Below are 6,975 nucleotides of genomic sequence, written 5' to 3' on the forward strand. Positions count from 1 at the left end.
AACAGTATTTTCAGTATGATGATCATCTGAGGAATATCTGCAGCGTGTCAACCCGTTAAAATCCACCCTACAACTTCATTTTGGAAAAAAGCACATATTATATAAATTGTATAAAACAATACTTCTCTTATGCATCTCTAAGTCTTTATTTTTAACTCATTTTTCTTTAGGCTTGCACGTTTATTTTCCAAAACCACATTCTTTTATGTGCAATAAACTATGAACTATGAGTAGAATGGGCAGTCTCTCGGCCAACAGGTCACTTAAGGTTATGACAATATTTATGCTTGAAGGGAAACTGTCAGAAGGATTTCTGGTTTTGTGACCTTAACCCCTTAAGGACCAGGCCCTTTTTCGTTTTTGCGTCTTTATTTTTCACACCCCACCTTCAAAAATCTATAACTTTTTTATTTTTCCATGTAGAGAGCTGTGTGATGGCTTGTTTTCTGCGTAACAAATTGCACTTCATAGTGATGGCATTTAATTGTCTATGCCATATACTGGGAAGCTGTAAAAAAATTCTGAATGCAGTGAAAATGGTGAAAAAACGCATTTGCGCCGTTTTCTTGTGGGCGTGGATTTTACGTCTTTCACTGTGCGCTCCAAATGACATGTCTAATTTATTCATTGGGTCAATACGATCACATGGATACCAAATTTGTATAGGTTGTATAATGTTTTCATACATTTACAAAAATTAAAACCTCCTGTACAAAAAAAAAATTCTTCATTTTGCCGTCTTCTTGCGCTAATAACTTTTTCATACTTTGGTGTATGGAGCTGTGGGTGGTGTCATTTTTTGCGACTTTTGATGACGTTTTCAATGCTTTTATTTTTAGAATTGTACGACCTTTTGATCACTTTTTATTGACTTTTTTATATTTTTCAAAATGGCAAAAAAATGTCATTTGCGACTTTGGGCACTATTTTCCGTTACGGGGTTAAACGCAGTAAAAAAACATTCTTATATTTTGATAGATCGGGCATTTTCGGACGCGGCGATACCTAATGTGTTTATGATTTTTACTGTTTATTTATATTTATATCAGTTCTAGGGAAAGGGGGGTGATTTGAATTTTTAGGTTTTTTTAATATAATTTTTTATTTTTAATTTTTTTTTATTAAAATTTTTTACTATTTTTCAGATTCCCTAGGGTACTTTAACCCTAGGTTATCTGATTGATCCTACCATATACTGCCATACTACAGTATGGCAGTATATGGGGATTTTGCACACCATCTATTACAATGTGCAGATCGCACATTGTAATAGATGGCCTAAAACATGATAGCCTCGGATCACTGTGTGATCCGAGGCTGTCATGGCAACGGATCGCCGCTCCCCGATGACGTCACGGGGAGCGGCGATCGGAGCCAAGATGGCGGCGCCCACGCGCCGCCGGCTTGTTAATGCCGCCGGCAGCTTTGCCGGCGGCAATGAAAGGGTTAACACCCGCGATCGGTACAAGCACCGATCGCGGGTGTTAGCGACGGGTGCTTGCTTCATTGTGAAGCAAGCACCCGGCGTGTATGAAGAGGGCTCAGCCCGTGAACCCTCTTCATACTACCCCATGCGCAATAAAACGTACAGGTACGTCTTATTGCGCTATGGGGTTAAACCACCAGTGTGTCCTTAAAAGTGTGTTAAAATTGCCACCTTTTAAAATAATGGGGCACATTTACTTACAAAGTCACTAGAGTTCACTAAAACATTGTCATTATCCGTGTATATTAAGCTCTGTGTGGGGCAATTCACTAATATCGTGCACCAGAAATCATGTCACTTCCCCGCACTGGTCCTACAGAGTTCACCATCTTTTTTGTGGTGTATCTTTAACATAAGGCGTGCGTCACAATTTGAAAGTTAAATATGGCGGTCCGAATCAGTCTGATGGCGCATCCCCTAATTTGTGTTGCATGAAGACCAGTGGATCTAGACCACAAAAGGGTTGTGTGCGACACAGTAGAAGCGCAGACACTTTTTAAATACCTGTGCAAGCTATTTTAGCCATGAAGAATGTAAACAGTCAGTCGAAAGGGCAGCGCGGGACCCATGGAAAATGTTCCACATTGGGGGTCATTTACTAAGGGCCCGATTCGCGTTTTTGCGAGGGGTTACCCGAATTTTTCTGTTTTACGCCGATTTTCCCTGTATTGCCCAGGGATTTCGGCGCATGCGATCGGATTGTGGCGCACCGGCGCCGGCATGCACGCGATGGAAATTGGGCGGCGTGGCCATACGAAAACCCGATGGATTCGGAGAAACTGCCGCATTTAAAAAAATGCCTTAGTGAATCGCCGGAAGACCCAAATCCACCTCAGAGAACGCGCCCATGGATCGCGAATGGACAGTGTAAGTAAATCTGCCCCTTTGTGTACATCCTGGGGCAGGACTCAAAAGTACTCTTTACTATAGGGGACAGTTTCTATGGAAATTGCACAGCTTTAAACATATAAGCCTATAATGAGGATATGTTAGGGATCACATCACAGGGATTCCGCGGGTCCAGCAAAATGAATCCAACAGTGTGATTTCTTTGATCCAGGTTCACACTATAGTCACCGTTGTAGTCCAAGCAATAGTTGAGCAATAGCGAAGCCCCGGCCGGTAGCTTCGCTAAGTCAGACTAGTAAAAACAGATGTACCGGTGACGTCACCCACAAGGTACGGATGGTCCAGAAGGACAAACAGGAATATTCACCGACGCGTTGTCGAAAGCAACGGCTTTCTTACTCAGGGTAAGATTCCTGGGTCTGGTGATGATGATGGTGTTTATATAGAATCTGTACTCTATGGTACTAATCCGTTCTTGAGAGATGTTTCAATGTGAGTTGTTATAATCGTTCCAACATTTAGTCATCTCTGTCTTTGCTTGTTTCACAACTTGAGTTCCTAGCTTCTTCGCTATTGCTCAACTATTACTTGGACTACAACGGGGACTATAGTGTGAACCTGGACCAAAGAAATCACACTGTTGGATTCATTTTGCTGGACCCGCGGAAACCCGCTAGAAGTGGTGCTACAGGTTAGTGTTCCACCAAAACATGACAACTGGTCTTTTTTAGAGATAATCGCAGTGTTAAGAAGTCCAGTCCTTTCCCCCTTGCACAATTCCTTTTTTTTATAACACACATACACTCACTCTTTCCAGCCAGCGCAGGTATACCTTATCATTGCTCCTTCTATAATGAGGATAGTAAAATAATTTTTAAAAAAAACATTAAGCATAGTAGAAAAAAAATCACATTTATACTAGCCTTTCTTCTCCCTTCTCTGCACATTTGCCCCTGGCACTCTACTGGTTTGTAAATGTTCCAAGGTGACATCGCATTCAGAGTATGTGACTACTAAAGTCTAAAACTGGCCTCTGCTTAAAGTACCGGCACGTATGCTTCCTCTGGCCCCAACCATAAATCCATGGTCCATTTTTGTGGTCCATGTTTAATCAGTGTTGTGAAGGAAACCTTGACGTTCCGGACCCCTGAAGGCTATGCATGGTCATTTAGTTATCTTTTTATAGACACTCCCAGAACGCACACTGAGAGGCGCAGGAGTTGATTTAAAGTTGTCAACACATCTTCCGGATATGGCACAGCAATAAAACTTAGCCCTGAACTCAAGTAGCTGACACCAGCTCCCCTTTAACCGGTTAAGGACCGGGCCCTTTCCTGTTTTTTCATGTCCATTTTTTACTCCCCACCTATGTTTTTTGCATAACAAATGGCACTTCATAGTGATGGTATTAAATATTCCATGCCATGTACTCGGAAGCGGGAAAAAAATTCCAAATGCAGTGAAAATGGTAAAAAACGCATTTGCGCCATTTTCTTGTGGGCTTGGATATTACGTTTTTCACTGAGCGCCCCAAATGACATGTCTACTTTATTCTTTGGGTTGGTACGATTACGGGGATAACAAATTTGTATAGGTTTTATAATGTTTTCATACATTCACAAAAATTAAAACCTCCTGTACAAAAATAATTTTTTTGATATTGCCAACTTCTGGCGCTAATAACTTTTTTATACCTTGGTGTATGTAGCTGTGGGTGGTATCATTTTTTGCAAAATTTGATAATATTTTCAATTATATCATTTTTAGGACTGTACAACCTTTTGATCACTTTTTATAAATTTTTTTATATTTTTCAAAATGGCAAAAAAGTTGGGCGCTATTTTCCATTACGGGGTTAAACGCATTGAAAAACCGTTAATATATTTTGATAGATCAGGCATTTTCGGACGCGTCGATACCTAATGTGTTTATGATTTTTACTGTTTATTTATATTTATGTCAGTTTTAGGGAAAGGGGGGTGATTTGAATTTTTAGGTTTTTTTATTATAATTTTTTTTTTAACTTTTTTTTATTTTTATTTTTACTATTTTTCGGACTCCCTAGGGTACTTTAACCCTAGGTTGTCTGATCGATCCTATCATATACTGCCATACTACAATATGGCAGTATGTGGGATTTTCCTCCTCATTCATTACAATGTGCTATCAGCACATTGTAATGAAGGAGTTAAAACGAGATGGAGATGGATCGCCGCTCCCCGATGACATTACGGGGAGCGGCGGTCCCAGGCAAGATGGCGGTGCCATTGCGTTATCTTTTTGAGGCTGCCGGCAGCTTTCCCGGCAGCCATTGCTGTGATAACACCTGCAATATGCAGCAAAGACTTACCGGCTATGGAGAGGGCTCAGCCTAGTTAATATAAGCCTAGTTAATATAAGCCCAGTCCGTAATGGCATTATATAGGGTGCGGAACCAACCCGCTAGCATGTATATAAGCAAGACTCGGACGTGGGGATTTGTGGATCTAGATAAAAGAGCAATACAGGTTAAATGTTATATTTAATTGCCAAAAGGGCACACTAGACAAAACAATATATACAGTAGAGATGTATACTGTTACACAGAGTACAACATACAAGATAGCACTTCACTAAGTAAGTCCCCTTTGTATGTGGCTAATGGAACCTGATAGACCACACCTAAAGATCGTTCTCTGCTCTTGATGTTACAATCTCCAAAATCTACATAATCTACATAATGATTTAAGTTGCATATTTTTATTTCATGTTCTGCTACTTTTCAAAGTAAATGGTCTCGGCCTGTGAGTTTGGGAATTGTAGTCTTAGTTGGTGTTCACTGCAAGAGTTTTTAAAAGTTACTTAAAAAATTTTATTAACACAAGGAAAAAAATCTGCATCTTGGAAAGGTCTAAAGAGTAAGCTATTGAAATAAAGGAAAGTATAATTCCAACATAAAATATTCCCTTGTAACATGCAGGACACTTGTTAAATCTAAAAATTTAATTAACAGTTTTGCTCGTGGCCTTGTGATGACTTTCATATCTAGTCATAAAACCCGCAGTTAATTTTTCTTCTGACTTGTTCAGGTCTCTGATGATTTCACGATATTCTGTTTCCTTTTCAGGTTCAGCATAGTTCATTTTTTAAAATAAGTAATATATGAATACTAACCTGATAGAAGAACATCTTCTGTAACTAAGTATATGGAGGTCTTTCCTGCTGTCCCTCATTTTTCTGAAGCCTTATTGATGACTAATTCCAAAGCTAAAGACAATGTAATCCAATGCTTCGCATGTAATTTTCATATAGTGTTCCCTGAATGATAACTATTGAAGATGTCATGATAATGTTTTCTTCACCTTTAATGAAAAACAATAGCAAAGACAATAACACAATTGATGGATTTTTCCTGCTAATGTACTGACTGGAAATAATATAGTCTGATACTATTTGCATGGCATTTTTTGACATTTTTTTGTGCTCTGATTAATTGTGTTAGAAAAGAACAACATGTACAGACTAGCAACAGCAGCTATATCAACCTTGGGAGTTAAAAAAAATATCTTGAAGAGATTATTTGAGATTTTTAAGCTATTGCCTACTAGCAAAAACTGTACGATACTTTCAAATGTCCTTAAAGGAAACCTACCACTTCTGAAGGTAGGTATGAGATGCAAACACCGGGCACCAGCTCAGGGTGAGCTGGTGCCGGTGCTTAGTCTCGTTAGTGTTAAAACCGCGGTATCGCGGTTTTAACACTTTTTAAACTTTATAGCAGAAACTGCTTCGGCGCTGCGTGCGCACGATCTACATTGGAAATGCCGCAGGTGTTGCGCGCGCGACGAAGCAGTTTCTACTATAAAGTTTAAAAAGTGTTAAAACCGCGATACCGCGGTTTTAACACTTTTTAAACTTTATAGTAGAAACTGCTTCGTCGCGCGCGCAACGCCTGCGGCACCAGCTCACCCTGAGCTGGTGCCCGGTGTTTGCATCTCATACCTACCTTCAGAAGTGGTAGGTTTCCTTTAAGTTTCAGCAAAGCCATTTGGCCCTTGTCTTTTGTGTGGTTGTCTGCATGAAGTCATCACTTTAGATCCAGGGGACAACCAGAAATGATAAAGACAAGGGGCCTTTAAAAAATATGTGCTCAGGTTTTTTTATATTTCCTATTGCTTTTGAAACCATTTCTTGCTTTGGTTCTAAATACTGAAACAAGAGGAACGTTTACATACCTGGCCGCTGCAGTTCACCGAAATTGCATTGTCCAAGGATAATGTTCTCGATTCACTAAGATCCGACAGAGTTCACCATATTTTTAGTGGTGCATGTAAGTGCATGGCTTGCAACACAATTAACACAATTAAATCCTGCGCTCAGTCCGAATCAGTCTGCGTTGCATGGAAGCCAGCGCAGCTCCGCCTAAAAAGCATCTTTGCACCAAAATCCCACCGCAGACACTTGTTAAATACCTTTGCAAGCTGTGTAATCCCCGAAAAAAGGCGCAAAGTCCAACGAAAGTGAGCAGTGCAACCCTTAGTAAATGAGCCCCAATAAGTTTAAGATTTTACTGTAACTTGCATGTATCTAAGGTTGTTGTGAAGTTTTTCTATTACATATAAAGTATAAATATAATTTTAAGCATAACACCATAAAACGAA

Source organism: Engystomops pustulosus, chromosome 2, assembly GCF_040894005.1.
Source record: "Engystomops pustulosus chromosome 2, aEngPut4.maternal, whole genome shotgun sequence".
NCBI lineage: Eukaryota > Metazoa > Chordata > Amphibia > Anura > Leptodactylidae > Engystomops > Engystomops pustulosus.